Here is an 18,102-nt window from a genome sequence, read left to right as displayed (position 1 = left end):
GCTTTTTTTGCCTATGTACAATCTTTTAACCACCTCCACGCGGTGTGAGTGTTGTTTGTTCTCCTTGTACAATAGCTTGCATTGATCGCCATTTGAGTGAACGAGGGTCTCCACGTAACCTTGAAACATATGGCGTGGGATGAACACTCGCCATGACGGTGCTCCACACATGCTCGTCAAAGAAATAGTGTTCGTCCAGCCACTCCCTCACCGTGTCACTCGTAAAAATCTCCACTTGCTTTTCGTCCTCTTCCTCAGAGTCACATTAGTGGTATGTTCTCTTCTGTTGGGACACCTAAAGAGCAGGAGACATTTAGAAAGAGTGAAGGATGTATAATTATAGATCTGTGATAAAGAATTATATATCATAGTCATCCAGCGCGCCTCTCAGTCTGACAGTGAGGCAAGCGGTCAGTCAACCAGCCGAGCAGACTGTGTAATCAAAGATGGCATTTCCAGTCATGAGAGTGGAGTGGTAACCGTGCTCTTCTTCTTTCTTCTTTCTCCTTTTTCTTATTCCTTCTACGTCCATTTCTGAGAGAGAGAGAGAGAGAGAGAGAGAGAGAGAGAGAGAGAGAGAGAGAATGAAAGTAAAAATAGGAAAATTACATGAGAAAAAATATACAAGATGAATCGCGAATGAAAACATGGGAGAACATACGAATTCTTATCTAATGAACACACACACACACACACACACACACACACACACACACACACACACACACACACACACACACACACACATACAGACACACACACATACAGACATACACACACACTAAACACCTGAGGAACATTAGCATCACTCAGAACAACTTGGCATTGGACGTGTGTTGTATTGTGTAGCGTCGGCGTGAGACCTTCTCTTCCCAGGAATATGAAGGAAGATTAGAGCAGATAAGAGATTTAACCTAACCTAACCTAACTAAGCTGACAGCGCAGGACTTGGTGGAGCCCGGACCGCCTGAAGGAAGGAGATGTGACGGAGGAGATAGAAGGAAAGAGAGAGTGATGGAGTAATGAGTGATGAGGGAGGAGAGAGAAAAGGATTGTTGAAGAAGGAAGAAGTGATGACTGAGACCCTTTGCTTCATCACAATGACTATTTTCAAAGGCCACAGAGGTGAATAGGCGGATTCATGTCACGGTTTCTTCTTTCAGTAATGTAAAAATATTGTTAATCAGTCACTTCATGTATCTTAACACACCTAAAAAAACATGTGACTTCATCTACAGTTTTTCTATCATTGGTAGTTCAGCGCAAAAGTTGTTCACAATGTAGTTCAGAGAGACGAAAAGAGAGACGAAGAGGTAAAGGAAAAGAAATAAATTGACGATATGAAATGAATGATGAGACAGAGAATGTTGAAGAAAGAAAAAATGTTGATTGTGAGATAAGAAAAGAAGGAGGTAGAGTGAAGAAGATAAAAATAAATAAATAAAGGGAATTGGGAATGCATAAGAGAAAAATAGCTAGAGAGAGAGAATGCATGTTAGTGATGAACAGTAAAAAAAAGAGGGATGGAAAATGTAACTAGAAAGGGAGAAATAACGAAAGGAAAAGAGAAAGAGAGAAAGTGATGAACGAAGGAAAGAGAAGAAAACAGAGAGGTAAGGAACATTTTTTTTTGTATATGAAAGAGAGAGAGAGAGAGAGAGAGAGAGAGAGAGAGAGAGAGAGAGAGAGACACACAATTCAGCCTTTGCCTCGGGCGCTCCACGGACACCCAGTCTAAGTGAGGATTAATAACATCATTACCCGGGCTGTCGCGTGCCTCAGCGGGGAGAGAAGCGGGGAGAGGGGCTGGAGGGAAGCGATGAGCAAGGGAGGTAAGCGAGGGAGGAAAAGAAGAGGGATTGCCAGCCTGGGAGGAGAGTGTAAGCGAATGAAAGGGATTAAGGACGAGGAGTGGCCCGGGGAAGGGGGTGTGGCGGCGTGGAAAAGGTACTGGGTTGGGTTAGCTGAGGGAAGAGTGGTGAGGGAACGGTGGTGTGTTTGCTGCGTTGTGAGGGAGTGTTCCGTAGTGTTAGTATGGTGATGTTGGCTGTTTTTGTTGTTGTTGTTGTTGTTGTTTTTGTTGTTGTTGTTGTTGATATTGTTTTTGTTGTTGTTACTGGAGGTGGTGTCTTGTACATACTATGCTCTAGTCTTCCTTAATTCGTTTATTATGAGCAACACACACACACACACACACACACACACACACACACACACACACACACACACACACACACACACACACACACACACACACACACACACACACACACACACACACACACACACACACACACACACACACACACACACACACACACACACAGACACACACACACACACACACAGAGAGAGAGAGAGAGAGAGAGAGAGAGAGAGAGAGAGAGAGAGAGAGAGAGAGAGAGAGAGAGAGAGAGAGAGAGAGAGAGAGTAAAAAGAATAGGTTATCTGTTTTATCACTGTTTTTGTCTAAAGTACTTAAGTATGCAACAATTTCCCTGGGCTAACACTTCCTTCCGTAGCAACACCAGCATTCAACACTACACTAGAAAGAAACTACAACATACATATATTATCTTTATCCTTTCTTCGCTCTTGTAGATGCCTGTAAAGATTGTGTGTGTGTGTGTGTGTGTGTGTGTGTGTGTGTGTGTGTGTGTGTGTGGGAGTTTTAGATGTTTTATTTTTGTTTTGGGACTTTTTTTTTATACCATGTGGGCTTTTCACGGAAATTTATGGGCAAAAGGGGATACTTTTTAGGGTACCTCCTCTCTTAAAGCCCACCCGCTAGGAAACCGTTGCCCCGAGTGAGGAAGCCCAACCTACACTCAGACCGTGGACAGGATTCGAACCCGTGCGCCTGGAGACCTCTAGGATCCCAAAGCACGCATGGTTCCACTGTACCACGGCGGCCCTTTGGGATATCTTTTTTTTTTGCGTGTGTGTTGAGAATTTGAGATATCTTTTGTGTGTGTGTGTGTGTGTGTGTGTGTGTGTGTGTGTGTGTGTGTGTGTGTGACTCTTTGTTTCCTTTAGTCGTATCACCTAATTGTTTCTAAGCCTGGCAATAACACCTTTTTCATATTATGTATTAAATGTACTTGGATTTACTAATGAACGTATTTATTATTTGCTCTCTTTTCCTCGCTATGTTATTTTATGTAGCTAGCTAATTGATTTCAAGCCGGCCGATAATGTATATTTTCCATGCATATTTTAGTTATATGGAATTACTGATGCATTTGGTGTATTTCGCGTAATAATGAAATCTATGATAAGCCGTATTGTTTAGTTTTGAGTCTATTAATGGTAATTCGTTCGTTTATCGTTTTCCATTTATATTAAGTTGCTGGGATTTAGTGACGCATCTACTGTACTTTGCGTAATGATGTTTGCGATGGAGCTTATTGTGTGATTTTAGAGATAGTTAATCATTTGTCTTAATTTTTTTCATTTTTTGCGTATTCGCGTCAGTGTTCTTTGCAGCAGATTAACATTCTTTAACACACTGGGTCGTATGCTCCTTCCTTTCTCATACCAATTAAAAGCATGTCTCGTTTCACTGCATCCATAAATCTTCCCCCTGGTCAATCTGTCTTTCTCCTGCGTAAGTTATATTTTTCACCCTTTTAGAGTAAACGGAGAAATAAAGTTTAATTTCTATGTCAAAAGCGGAAATAATGAGACCATGTCATTTACACGACTCTTTTCCTAACACCATGACATGAAACTGACAAGTGCAGTAATAAATGCTAGTCTTGGTAAAAAAAATAAAGAATTCTGAAATCACGTTGCAGTTACTTTGGAAGTTTTTTTTTTTTTTCGCGAGGATAATATTTTGCTGTTTTACGTTGCAGAGTTGCTTATTCGCACACATTCGCGGAAATTACTATATTTAAATTTTCACGTTTTTTTTTTTTTTTTTTGCGATATTTAAGAATTTGGATTTGTAGTGCACATTATTATCAGTTTTCTTATAAGGTATTGTTCTTAGCTATCCTTGCAATATCCACTGAACATCAAGATTTTCCAGAGACCACACTACTTACATATGTATAACCTGAGATAACTATCAACACATTCCATACTAAACACACATTTTTTTCCAAGATACCAGACAACCAGCATCTGTACTACACATCGTACAAACCGACTTCTTACAAAAAAATACAACATTGACCTCAGCCCGTAACTCTCCCCTCACGCATCTCTCCTTTGTGTAAATATAACTCAACATCTTACAAATAAGGGTTTTAGTACTACACTCACCTCAACCCCGTAACACCTCTCTTCATACGCCACCACCTCCTCCCCGTCCATCGCCGCCTGCCTGTCTCCCGCACGGGCTTCTCTCTCCGCCCTGTCAGCTCGGGGCGAAGGTCCTGCCAGTGCGTGACGGTGGAGGTCGCGTGCCTTGCTGGCGGCGAGTTATTTATCGGCAGGGAGGATGGAGAGAGAAGAGGGAGGCAGAACGGGGCGGTACGGGCAGGAGTGGTAAGGGGGGAGGAGCTGAAGGAAGGGCAGAGAGAGAGAGAGAGAGAGAGAGAGAGAGAGAGAGAGAGAGAGAGAGAGAGAGAGAGAGAGAGAGAGAGAGAGAGAGAGAGAGAGAGAGACAACGAACAAATGGTGAAGGGCTAAAGGAAGGGTAGACGATTTTGAGAAGGTGGCAGGGAGACAGACAGAGGCAGAGAGAGAAGGATTAGTGTAGTAGCAACGAGGAAGGGAGCGGATCATAATGTGGCAGGGAAAGACTATTGCACATATTCCTCAACACACTCTGTGGCGTGAATTCAGGGAGGTGTAAATAATCTCAAGGTGTGATTCTACTTACTTTTGTGTTCTCTTTTTTTTATATAACATTCAAGCAGTGCATTTATTTATAAACAGAAAATAGAAGAGCAATTTTCCTTTTTTCCACAGCTTGTATATTACCAGGAAATAAAAGACAACTTCCTTCTGTAAACACTGATTTTGTTCACACATAGAAAAGAAAAGTAATAGGAAGTTTATCGTATCTTTTCTTAGCTACGGAAATATTTGAAAGACTGAAATACAACAATAAGTGTCTAAGAACTTGTGATTGACAGTGGGGAATAAAATAGCCAAGTAACGTAAAGGTTAATATTTGAAGCATACCAAAGAAAACCAGGAAAATGCAGGTCAGGGCAGGAATATTGAGCCATAGATCTGCACTCGTAACTAAATATCTCTTACCTTGAGGGGCGACACGAAAAGAAAGTAGGGGCGGGAGGGAGTGCAGCAGTGAAAGCGTTAATCTTTAAGGTATATCAGAGAAGAAAGAGAAAGTAGAGTTTAGGACAGAAAAAAATGTAATCTTAGAAATGCACTAATGTTTGCTTTGTTTACTTGAAGGGACAACATAGAGTGACATAGGGAGGTATTTACAGCAGTTCAGGCATTATGGCATCTATGGTACATCAGAGAAAACAAGGGAAAGTAAAGGTCAGTACAGAAAAATCAAATCCTAGAAATATGCTGCTGGGTTTGTCTCTGGAAGGACACCGCGGCACAAGATGGGACAGAAGAAAGGACACCACGGCACGAGAGCCGGACATAAGGAAAGACACCACAGCACGAGAAGGAGACAGTAGGAAGGGACACCGCTGTACGAGAAGGACACAGAAAGAAGCACACTACGGCACAAGAAGGGGACAGAAGCATCAGATTTAGAAATGTACTCGTGGGTCTGTCTCAGGAAGCACACCACTGCTCGAGAGGGGAGTGACACACAGGGGACACAGGGGCGCGTGACTCTCTCAGTGCATAGTGTTAACGTTGCACCGACTCTGAGAAAGCTTACCCGTGCGACCGCCATAATAAGGGATCGCCTGGAGTATATCACTGCGTCTCCCCCCCTGGCCGGAAAACTCACCCCTGGGACCGAAGCCACAAGGGCCCTTTCAACACGTAGGAATTTCTGGACACGCCGCGGAAAACCGGGTCTTGTGAATCTGGCGGTAAGGGCGTCGGCCGCGTGCCCGCCCGCCGCCGCACACATTACGCGACCGAGGATGATCCTGTTTGATGTTTTCACAGGGAGTGTGGCGAGGGTGCTAAGCTTGTTAATTTATGTTTGAATTAAGCGGGATTTGCGCCAACAGTTTAATGACGTGGTGGTGGTGGCGGTGGTGGTGGTGGTGGTAGTGGTGGTGGTAGTGGTTGTCGCCGCAGAGGGAAGAGGAGGAGGATGAGGAGGGCAAAGGAGGGGAGGCTGAGAGAGGATTGTTGCTCAATCTATGTAGAGGAGGAGGAGAAGGAGGAAAAGGAGGAGGAGGAGAAGGAAGATAAAGAGAACTAGCAAAAAAAAAATAAATAAAAAGGAGACGAGGATCAAGACGATAATGAGAATAAACAGAAGGACGAAAAGGAAAATGAGACTTTTTTTGGAGCAATGAAAGGAGGAGGAAGAAGAAGAGGAGGAAGAGGAAGAGGAGGAGGAGGAGGAGGAGGAGGAGGAGGAGGAGGAGGAGGAGGAGGAGGATTAAGAATAAGATTAAGACGAAGACTAAAAGGAGGATGAAGACGAGAAATAGGTGGAAAGGGGGACGAGGAAAAGAGGAAGGAAGAAAAAGAGGGGGAGAAAGAGGAAGAGGAATAAAAATAAGAGGAGGATCAGGACGGCGATTATAAGAAATAGAATGACTAAGAATAGGAAGCTTATGGAGCAAGACTTTGAGGAGGAGGAGGAGGAGGAGGAGGAGGAGGAGGAGGAGGAGGAGGAGGAGGAGGAGGATAAAAAAAGATGAATGGAAATGTGGAGGACTCTTTCTCTAAATTGTTCAGAGCTTTACGATCGCAATAATTTTTAGTGATTAGAGATGCAGAGAGAGAGAGAGAGAGAGAGAGAGAGAGAGAGAGAGAGAGAGAGACATTTTGGAGTGACATTTTTTTCCAGCGTTGATCTTCCACAAGGCGTCTCTTTCTTGTATGTGCGTTTAATAATTCTTAGCTATTTTTTGTGTTTCATTAGTTGTGATCTGGTTTGTGTAGATAGATCTTTTGTGTTTTTATATTTATTGTGATTTTTTTTCTATTTCCTAATGTTTTCTGTGCAGTATTGGTACAGGGCAGAAGCAAGAAAATTATAATAAAAATGGTAAGCTCTGTGACTGGTCGAAAGCAAAAAAAAACATTAAGGGATAAGTGTATTGAAATCTTCGTCTTGAAAGAGTTTATGCCGTTGGAAGGAGGAAATACAGAATCCAGGGAAGAATTTCAAGGTTTTTGTTTAATTGTTGGCCATATAAGCACTTTGTAATAATAAATGTAATGATAGTGAGAATTTCTGTAAGTATATTTTCTCTCTGTAACATGAGAGTATTGAAAGTAATAAATAATTGGAGATATGATCAGAAAAAATCGTATGTGTAGTTATACATTATGCAGAAGTTAACCAGTATCTTCACGCTTTCAGTCCACTTCATTGCTAAACTCTGTATTTCACTATCTTTTTTTTTCTGCAAATATTTTAACAGTTTAGGAAGAGTAGCACCAAGACATCTCCAGAAATAAACAGGGAAACTCTTTATGCCTTTCTTCTGCAATATATTTTTTTTCCGTCTCTTTATCTTCTCTTTTTCTATCCTTGTGTTTTCCTTATTTTTTCCATCATTTCCCTTACATATATTGGTTGTTGCTCTCGCGCTCTCCTTTATTCTTCTTCGTTCGACATTTTGGCTACAGAATATATAACACGTGATACATTTCTACTATATATCGGTGAAGCAAAAAGTGTGGCATCTTTTATCTTGCAAGCAATTTCCCTTATATTGCAGAACCTCATTAACACACAAAAAAGTAGCAATATGAAAGATAAGTAACTCACCAAAATAGAACATGAACTAAACTTGTAAGAGGGAGGTATCGAGCCATTTGCTCCCCAATTTTGGCTGACGCTTTCTTCTTTGTTGATAACCAGCACTCAAGTGGGCCTTTTTTTAATCTTTTCTTTTTTTCCCCTTGGCTAACCCTCCTACATTAAAAATAAACAATAACGATGCTCAAGAAAACATTACAATCAATACAGTCACAAACAATCCCATAAAAAAGCATACACACAGGATAGGATACTTCTATCTCAAAGCCCACCCGTTGCCTCGAGTGAGGAAGCACAACCTTCACTCAGACCGTGGACAGGATTCGAACCCGTGCTTTTGGAGACCCCTCGGACCCCAAAGCACGCATGGTTCCACTGTACCACTTCATTGACCAACACTATCGTCACTTCTCCCATGACTTCTTGCCTTTTCCCTTCCCTTCCTTCCCTTCAGTTCCCACCCTACGCTTCCCACCCTTCCGTCTTCCCCTCCTCGGGATTACCCATCATGCCATCTCCTCCCCTTCCCTCCCTACGTGATTATGGCGGGGAAACTGTCTGACTTTTGGCTAGAAATCCTCTTAGTCTCCGACACGCCCTAACCTACAGTGCTCAGATAAACATATTTATAGTCTTAGCGTAATGGTGAGGCTCATTTTAAAGGGCTTTTGTATCCTAGGTGAGAGGCGGATGGGGGAGAGGAGGGAAGAAAGAGAGGGTGGGAAAGAGGGAGGGAAAAGGGAGAGAAAGGGAGTAGTGAAGGGAGAGGAAAGAAGGGAGTAAGGAGGAGGAAAGAAAAAAGGGAAAGATAGAGAGTGAAATAGAATGAAAGAGAGAGAGAGAGAGAGAGAGAGAGAGAGAGAGAGAGAGAGAGAGAGAGAGAGAGAGAGAGAGAGAGAGAGGGGGGGCAGGGAGAGAGAACGGAAAAATTAAGCAAGGAGTGAAAGAGGGAGAGAGATGGAAAAAAAATAGAGTAAAAATTAAATGACCTGCTCTATGATTGTTACAATGAATATTTGCTTGAAACCGACAAAATTAATATAAATGTTCTGTATAAAAAGAGAAAAGTGTGCTCTTATTGACGACTGCTTGGTGTTCTTTTGTTAGCGTACATTGAATCGTCGTTATTTGGGTTTGTTGGTGTTTTGTTTACTGTAAGTCTTTAGCTTCTCCACGTGGCAGGCGAGGAGCGGCAGGCAGCTCGAGCCATCCGTCACCGCCCGTCACTGTTCGGTGTATATTGGATCCTTTCTTCCCTCTGTGCGTCTGTTCCTAATTGCCATTTCATTGTCCATTATTTTGCCTTTAGCCATGGAGTTTTTTTTTTTTTTTTAGTTATTTATTCTTTTATTTGGTGGGTTTGATTGACACACACACGTTTATGCACATACACACATGCGCGTGCACACACATACATGGGCGCGGGTGCGCGCACACACACACACACACACACACACACACACACACACACACACACACACACACACACACACACTCTCTCTCTCTCTCTCTCTCTCTCTCTCTCTCTCTCTCTCTCTCTCTCTCTCTCTCTCTCTCTCTCTCTCTCTCTCTCTCTCACACACACACACACACACACACACACACACACACACACACACACACACACACACACACACACACACACACACACACACACACACACACACACACACACACACACACACACACACACACATATATATATATATATATATATATATATATATATATATATATATATATATATATATATATAGAGAGAGAGAGAGAGAGAGAGAGAGAGAGAGAGAGAGAGAGAGAGAGAGAGAGAGAGAGAGAGATTTTACGAACATAGGAAAGTAGTAGTAATCATAACAACTATATAGAATCATACAACATTTAAACATCAAATTTATGAGATTTTATGACATCGTCTGTTCCTTAGTCAATAGTACACACTCCTCCTGCAGAACACATCACCAAACATACGCAGCAAATGCACAGCCAGTCCCTCACACAGTCACCAGGCAAGATTACCATCCCTATAGATCCTCACCAATTAATACAAGAAGCTTTACGGGGATCAACAGCGGAAGGAGGAGGAGGAATAGGACGAGGGGAGGTGGGAAGTGTGAGAGAGTGTGAGAGTGTGAGGGTGACTGTGGGAAGACCTGCTGCCGACCGTCCCTCGCCCAGTACCGGGATGAAAATATGGAAGGATTAGTGAATTAGCTGGAGAGATATGAGAGGGAGAGAGAGAGGAGGAGAGGGAGGGAAAGTTGATTGATTGTCTCTGTATTGGTGCAAAAAAGAGTGTAAGCAGATGAATGGGATGATGTGTCTAGATATTCACACGCTCTCTGCCTACAGTGCTGGATGGATCATGATTTTTTACATTAATAATTGAAATTGATTATTGACGCGTGGGTGAACGGAATGAGCCAAGTGTTTGTCAGTGAGTGGCCTGAGGTGACGCGTTGTACTGGTGCAGGAGAAGGTGGAGAAGGTACTGCATTTGATTATTTGTGCTGACTTTTAACCTTTGAGTCCATTTAGTGAAACGTTTGTTAATATGTAATGGTTACGTTTTGGTATTGGCTCAAAACATGTTTCTGTACTGTGTGATGGAGGGGCATTATGCAGCTTTTAGAGGGGACTTATGTAGACATGAACGGAGACTGTTGTTAATGATTTGATATTCAAGTCCTTTTAATTGTTTGCCAATATACTGTGGATTTTTTTTTCTGTTTATCCAAAGCATGATTCTTGACTACCTGGTGGAGAAAAACTATGCAGCCTTGTGAGGAATTGATTTTATTTAATAACTTTTGATTTCCATTAAATTAGCTACCTTCTCAATAATGTGTGTTGTCTGTTAATTTTGATTCAAGAAGTTCCTCTCTGCTTCCTGATAGAGAAATGTTATATGGCGAAGCAGGATGCTAGAGCCTGCAGGAAACTGGCAGCTGGCGGTTCACTGCATTGTGCTCCTTTTAGCTCATCAATAGAGGCTGGACAGAGGCCGGACATATGGTGCAGAATAGACCAGGGGATAGAAAGAGCGGTCCTTGATTAGGTACCACTCAGGAACATAGAAGTGTTCTAGAGTCCACTATAGAAGGTTGTTGCCTCATGATACTATTCTGACTTACATCGCAGTGTCTACAAACGCGGTCGTCTCTATTCTAGTTAGCCAAATTTCACATGAATCAAAGGAAAAAAAAAAAATCGCTAGTGAGTTAGAAAAAGTAAGGGTGACAATAAGTTTCCTGAATTTTCCTCTTAATTGTTTGATGGTGGTCTACAAGTGAACTGACCATTATTTTACCTTTTATGTGCCATTGTGTTGAATTCCTTCAATTGCAAATCTGAAATAAAATAAAATAAGTTGAAAGGGATGAGAAAGTGAAGACTGAAAATACCGATTAATTTATAGTATAGTCGACATAGCAAGGCAGAGGATAAGAGGAAAAAAAAAAAAACAGAAATGGATGCAAGAATGGAGGTTGCGGCGCATAAAGATAAGGATTAGTGAATGACTTAATACAGTTGATATAATAACGCTGAGAGGAATAGATAATAAAAATATGGATAAATAAAAGATATCTTACTTGAAGCATCTATAGGTGGTTCTGTGACCTTGACGTGGGCATGAATACGTAGCCCCTGTACCACATTTCTTTTCAACACAAATGGCTACGTATTATATTGAGTCCTTCGCAATGTGGCTCGTATTCTCAAACACTTCTGAACTTCACTTTTACTATTTCGAAAGTCTTTATTTAAATTTACACGAGTTTTCAAAGATGTTTTTACGGTTCTAGAGGCAGATTAACAAAATTTCTTCATTATCAACTGTAGAAACAATCTTAAATTTCCGCCAATCATTTCTGTGGCCTTGAAAATAGTCGTGGTGAGAGAGCAAAGCGTTTCTGAGTACGGATCATATCAGTCCCATTCTATGAAGTCAACTTATGCATACCTTTCTCCTTACTAGCACTCTTCAAATAATCCCTTTTCAGCATTCCTTTTCCCTATCCCTCTTCACTATCCCTCTTCACCAGCACTCTTCACTACCACTCTTCACTGCGCGGCACCCGATTCCTGTTGATAAGGTAGAGGGCGAGGTCACGTGACTGCGATGGGGGGGAGCTGACTAGGCACGTGTCTCGCCTTATCGCCGCTGCAGGGAAACAAGGCGCTGTGTCCCAAACCGCGTAGCCGTCGTGTTTGGATGTGTGTCAAGGCAGTGCTCAGAAGAGGACGTTAGGTAAGTAAGTTGTGGGTGAGATTTGATGCACAGACAGACAGACGGACAGATTGGTACATTTGCACGTTTTTTTAATTTTTTTTTATTATCTATTGATCAAAAAAAGGAATTTTCTCGCTATATCTTTTTTTTCCGATTTTGTGTCTCTGTTTTTGTCTGTCATTGTCTGTCTATCTGTTTGTTTGTTTGTTTGTTTGTTAGTCTGGCTGTCTGTCTGTCTGTCTGTCTGTCTGTCTGTCTGTCTGTCTCTGTCTCTCTGTCTCTCTCTCTCTCTCTCTCTCTCTCTCTCTCTCTCTCTCTCTCTCTCTCTCTCTCTCTCTCTCTCTCTCTCTCTCTCTCTCGGTTGTTTAGTAAAGTCTCACACAAACAAGACAAGATGCAAAGTGTCCCATCACGTGACGCTTCTTCCACCTGCCTGAAGAATAGTTACTACAAAGAACAAAGGTAATGTATTAATGGGTAACGTACAAACATCAATAATAATGCAGAAAAAAAAATCTTTATTTTCTTTCTGTTGCTTGAAGGAAATTGGCCACAAACTAAAATAAGAAAGGAACCGAAGTAAAGTTATCAGTCAAAAAAAGAAAATTCGAAAACTGAGACCATTTTAGTTACTGAGGTATCCCAAGGGCCTTGTGTCACTCCCTCAGCGGAGTGGAGCAGCCCCGAGGTGATCATGTCGTCAGCGGCAGGCTGCGCGGCGAGCCCCGTGACGCCACACAAGGTAGTTAAGGCCAACACAAACACGCCGGAAATGCTGCACCGACGACATTGTAATCCCCCAACACAATCGAACTCCATTATTGTGGGTTGCGCCACTACTGCCGCAGCCACCATCTTGCGCCATTACACTGGCGACACTGATGACCATAACAATGGATTACCGCGACGCGCCATCAAGCCAGGCCTGCCAACACCCGCGCCGAGTCACTCTGCTCACTTACCACCTCTGAAACTGTCTCATTTCTACCGGTATCTTTCCTCCAGCAGGTGTTCATGTCAGAGAGTAATTTCCCAGCGCTGGTCAGCGTGGAAGGCCTCACCGTAACGAGGAGGAGGAATAAGGTGGTGTGTGGTGGGCTTGGCGACGCTGAGAGGCTCACCCCTTCCCGGCTCCCCTCCAGTGTCGCCACACGCGGGATCTGACCGGCTTATTGTCAAGATTAATTGCCGGAATTGAGAAGGATTGGATAGTTTAAAATTTTATTCTTTTTATGTCTTCCTTTCCATGGTGGCTTATGACTTTGTTGGAAAGTCTTGTGATTATGTGTATCTTTTTCGTTCCCAGGCACAAGTCGTTCATTTACACAATCGCGTGCTGCCACAAGTGTCTGCCAGCACTCCCACACTGCTCAATGCATCGTAAAGGGCAATTATGTTCTCAGTCATCACGAGGAACACACGAGGAAGGAAGCGAGCTCACGTAGGAAGACATGACCTGTGGAGTGGCGTGTGGGGCTGTGGTGCCTAATGTTTCCCCGCCGCCCCGCCCCGCAGATACCATCGGGGCGTCTATCAGCACGCGTCTCTCTTGATCCCAACCGCCCCTTGCCCCGGAGGCGGCGAGGAGCGGCCTCGCTCATCCCTTTTGAAACCACCCGCGAAAACTTTGCATAATTTTCTAAAGAGTGCGTCCGCGGAGGGTTGATGGATCACATATTGTTAGTCACTTACCGTCGGGTTTACAAGACCAGGCCGTGTTGAGCTGCGTCGCCTCACACCAGCCGCCGCTCGCTCACTCTTCACCACCATTTTTTTCTTTCTTTTTATCTGCTTTTCATTTGTGGTATATTGATTTCCACATGTATTTTTTTTTCTCTTCTCAACGGCCTCAAGAAAAGTCATGGGGGTGGATGATACCGCTGACGGTGATACAAAAGTGAGATGGTGTAACGAATCACACCACTCTCACCACAGGCTGTGAACTGACTAACCTATAGAGCAAAAGCCGCAGCTCTTCTAATCCCGGACATTCTTCTCAACTCATATTTAGCTGTGTTTGGTCGTATATATATTTTTTCACACGTAATCATCATTATTTTATAAATCTCTTTACTTAACATATACACAACGATAAGAAGAGCGTTCTAATTCTGTCGAGAGGATAGCGGTGAATGGAAGTACATATTAGTTTCTGATGGTAGGGGAATCGAACACTGCCCAGGCTGAGAGGTCACTCAGTATTACGTGTGATCTTAAAACTTTTCGTCGTTTTTTGTCTCGATTAATTTCAACAAATTCTAACAAATGTATTTTGGGGAGTTTTCAAGGCTACTTTCATGTTTCTAATAACAATTTGATAGAATTTTATATTGTCGGTGGAAAAAAAAATAAATAAACAGCCTTGATTGTTGTAACGAGTGAACAAAACATTTAAGAATATGACCCCATCTCCTTTAAAGTGTGGATTAAAGGAAACGCTTAACACAGTTGATGGAAAGACATGATACTCTGGTAACCCATATGGTACTTTTTACACTGATTATCAAATTTGTGAAGAAACGCGAATCGAAAACATGACGTGAAAGTTTTCTAAGAGAGTACATGTAAATTGTTTAATGAATGACGACTCAGACATGAGGTAAATTTTATTATAGTGTATGATTGTTGTGAATATCTGTGGAAACTTGTGCATGTTTGAGTATTTATTATGTTAAGGCTATAAGACTCATTGTGTTTCTTTGAATCAAGAAGCGCCTTTTTGAAGATCAGGAACGAAAAAAGACCATCCATCTTTGAAGCAAGACAACTTGACTGTGGACAATGAGTATACATTCAGCATCTTAGTGAGTGTGTGTGTGTGTGTGTGTGTGTGTGTGTGTGTGTGTGTGTGTGTGTGTGTGTGTGTGTGTGTGTGTGTGTGTGTAAGCCAAGCACGTGGGTATTATCTGTTGCACGTTCTGCACGACAGCTGTGTGCTTGTCTTTGCCTCAAGCGAGCCGCTCTTGTTGACATGGACAGTCGCTGCTTCACACACCGGGCGCACGTGTGTCTGCATCTTTATCGCGTGAAAAATTCCCTTCGCTTCTCCTTGACTGTAAATTTATATCCTTTGACTGTAACGAGTAAGATTCCTTCACATGACGAGATTATTAACCTTCTACTTAGCTTATCTCCGTCTTAAACGCGTCAATTTACAGGGCTCGCAGGCACCCACCCACCCACCCACCCACTAACCCACACACACACATGCATACTCAGGTTCACATCTGTTGATCCTCCCACAATGTTCTTTTTCATGTTCCCTTCCACCATCACCACTCCTCGCAGCGTCCCCGTTCCATCCCCCATCCCATCTCCAGCCTTCCCAGTCTCTCATTTTTCTTAGTCTCCCTACCATTCATCAGCTCATCCTGCGGTCCTTCCTTATCCTGCACCTTTACCCAGGCGTCCCTCTCCTCTCCTGCACTCCTTTCTCTCTCCTCTAACCCATTCGCTCTCATTCCTTTCCTCCGTCTTCCCATTCACACTCCAGAAACTTTCCTCCACCCTCCCCTCCCTCCTACACCACCCCCTTCATTCCTCAAATTCAGACCCTCTAAGCCTCCATTCCTCCCCCTTCCCTCCTCTCCCCGCCCCGTCTCAGCATTGGGGGACGGCAAGGGGGGAGCGTGGGAACAGGATGCCGACTCCTGCTCTCTGGTCGCCGCGAACAAGTTGTTTAACGACGTGTTTTAAAACTTAAATTGTATTAGGAAGTTCTTTTTTGTGGGCGTGATTTATAATAATGTTTTGGCCACGAGACGAGCGGGGCAGAGGGAGGGAGGGAGGGAGGGAAGGAGATGGTGGCGGTGGTGGTAGTGGTGGTGGTTATTATTATGATGAGGGCGTCACTGTGGCGATGATTGGCCTGGTTGGTGACGAAGATGTGATGGAGTCGGCTTGTGACCCTATTCAGAATCGCTTTGTTCTCGCGTCAGGGCAATTTTTCAAAGGTCATAGAGATTTTTCAGTTCAATTTTGAATGGTGTTGTTGTCGTTGATAGTGCTGGTTACTTGTTAAACTATTAATACAACCAACACTTGCACTCTTTTAAGTGGGAGGTTTCAAGACGCCTCCTCTAATTTTCGATGATTAAGTTTGACCATGATTTCGATTCTGATCTTATTTTCCAATGGCCAGTGTCTTCCATATATAAGAATAAATAAATAGATAATGAATAAAACACTTGAAAATCTTAGTAACTTTTCCTAGAACACGTTGTACGTACGTTATAGTGATAGACGCTGAAGTGATTGAGAATACAAACCATGGTGTAGACCGCCTTATAGAGCGCTGTGACGGGCTGCAAGAAGCCGTCAGGTCTCCGTAAGGCAATCCCTTTATAAAGCATATTTAATTCCACCTATCATCTCCATTCATAAAGTTGTGCAATCTTAGGACTCGGCACTAACAGTCTAATTATTGTGTATATTCAATTCTTCTACCACTCTATTTATTCATCATTAATATTGTCTTTTTTGTATATAACCTTCCTAAGCTCCAACTTGTCGTTATTAGTCATATCCTTACTACTGACCGTACACTTCTTCTTTAGGTCATTCTCTTTACATCTCACTAAGCCTGTTCCGCACTCCAGCCCAGCCCGTCCATCAAGCTTGACGTGTCCTGTTTCCAAGGGATGACCATCACGAGACTTCTCCCTGTCATCACCTTTGTCCTACACACTCGCCGGTCCCGTACACTCCCCTACAACCTCTGTTTGTGTAGTCCACTGAAGCACTTGTTCATGAGTCTCCTCCAAGTCTTCCGATCAGCTTTCAGTATCCCTGTCATAATCTTCAATGCTGCGCTAGCTAAGAATAGAGATAGATTGCTTGTCATTTATCTTTCTTTTTTGTATTCATCATGTCTTGGTCGTGTCCTATCAGTCACGTGGCATTCATGAAGATTATCAACACACACACACACACACACACACACACACACACACACACACACACACACACACACACACACACTGCGTAGTGTAGTGGTTAGCACGCTCGACTCACAGTTGAGAGGCCCGGGTTCGAGTCCCGATAAGCGGCGAGGCAAATGGGCAAGCCTCTTAATGTGTGGCCCCTGTTCACCTAGCAGTAAATAGGTACGGGATGTAACTCGAGGGTTTGTGGCCTCGCTTTCCCGGTGTGTGGAGTGTGTTATGTGGTCTCAGTCCTACCCGAAGATCGGTCTATGAGCTCTGAGATCGCTCCGTAATGGGGAAGACTTGCTAGGTGACCAGCAGACGGCCGAGGTGAATCACACACACACACACACACACACACACACACACACACACACACACACACGCCCGGTAGCTCAGTGGTTAGAGCGCTGGCTTCACAAGCCAAAGGACCGGGGTTCGATTCCCCGGCCGGGTGAAGATATTTGGGTGTGTCTCCTTTCACGTGTAGCCCCTGTTCACCTAGCAGTGAGTAGATACGGGATGTAAATCGAGGAGTTGTGATCTTGTTGTCCCGGTGTGTGGTGTGTGCCTGGTCTCAGGCCTATCCGAAGATCGGAAATAATGAGCTCTGAGCTCGTTCCGTAGGGTAACGTCTGGCTGTCTCGTCAGAGACTGCAGCAGATCAAACAGTGAATTACACACACACACACACACACACACACGGCCCGGTAGCTCAGTGGTTAGAGCGCTGGCTTCACAAGCCAGAGGACCGGGCTTCGATTCCCCGGCCGGGTGGAGATATTTGGGTGTGTCTCCTTTCACGTGTAGCCCCTGTTCACCTAGCAGTGAGTAGGTACGGGATGTAAATCGAGGATTTGTGACCTTGTTGTCCCGGTGTATGGTGTGTGCCTGGTCTCAGGCCTATCCGAAGATCGGAAATAATGAGCTCTGAGCTCGTTCCGTAGGGTAACGTCTGGCTGTCTTGTCAGAGACTGCAGCAGATCAAACAGTGAAACACACACACACATATTTTGTAATACAGGTTTCGTAACAGATCAGTTTTCACAAGATCAAGCCAACAGTGCAAGATAAAGGAGCGGACGGGGGGCGGAGGTGAAAGGCCATCG

The 18,102-nt window shown here is 43.5% G+C and overlaps 1 long non-coding RNA gene across 2 annotated transcripts in view; it reads left to right on the top strand.

Moving 5' to 3' along the window:
• The window catches only part of LOC123517422, a 237,060-nt gene that overhangs the window by 183,241 nt on the left and 35,717 nt on the right, over positions 1-18,102 (top strand). Inside the window, exon 5 of one of the 2 annotated variants that reach the window (XR_006678460.1) lies at positions 11,881-12,086. The exons of the other annotated variant lie outside the window; for it this stretch is intronic. This is a non-coding gene — a long non-coding RNA (uncharacterized LOC123517422). The remainder of the gene's footprint in view (positions 1-11,880; positions 12,087-18,102) is intronic. 2 annotated transcript variants of the gene reach the window in all.

This window comes from Portunus trituberculatus, chromosome 42, assembly GCF_017591435.1.
Source record: "Portunus trituberculatus isolate SZX2019 chromosome 42, ASM1759143v1, whole genome shotgun sequence".
Lineage (NCBI taxonomy): Eukaryota > Metazoa > Arthropoda > Malacostraca > Decapoda > Portunidae > Portunus > Portunus trituberculatus.
The sequence above is the reverse complement of the archived record's forward strand: the minus strand, read 5'-3'. Positions and strand labels throughout refer to the sequence as shown.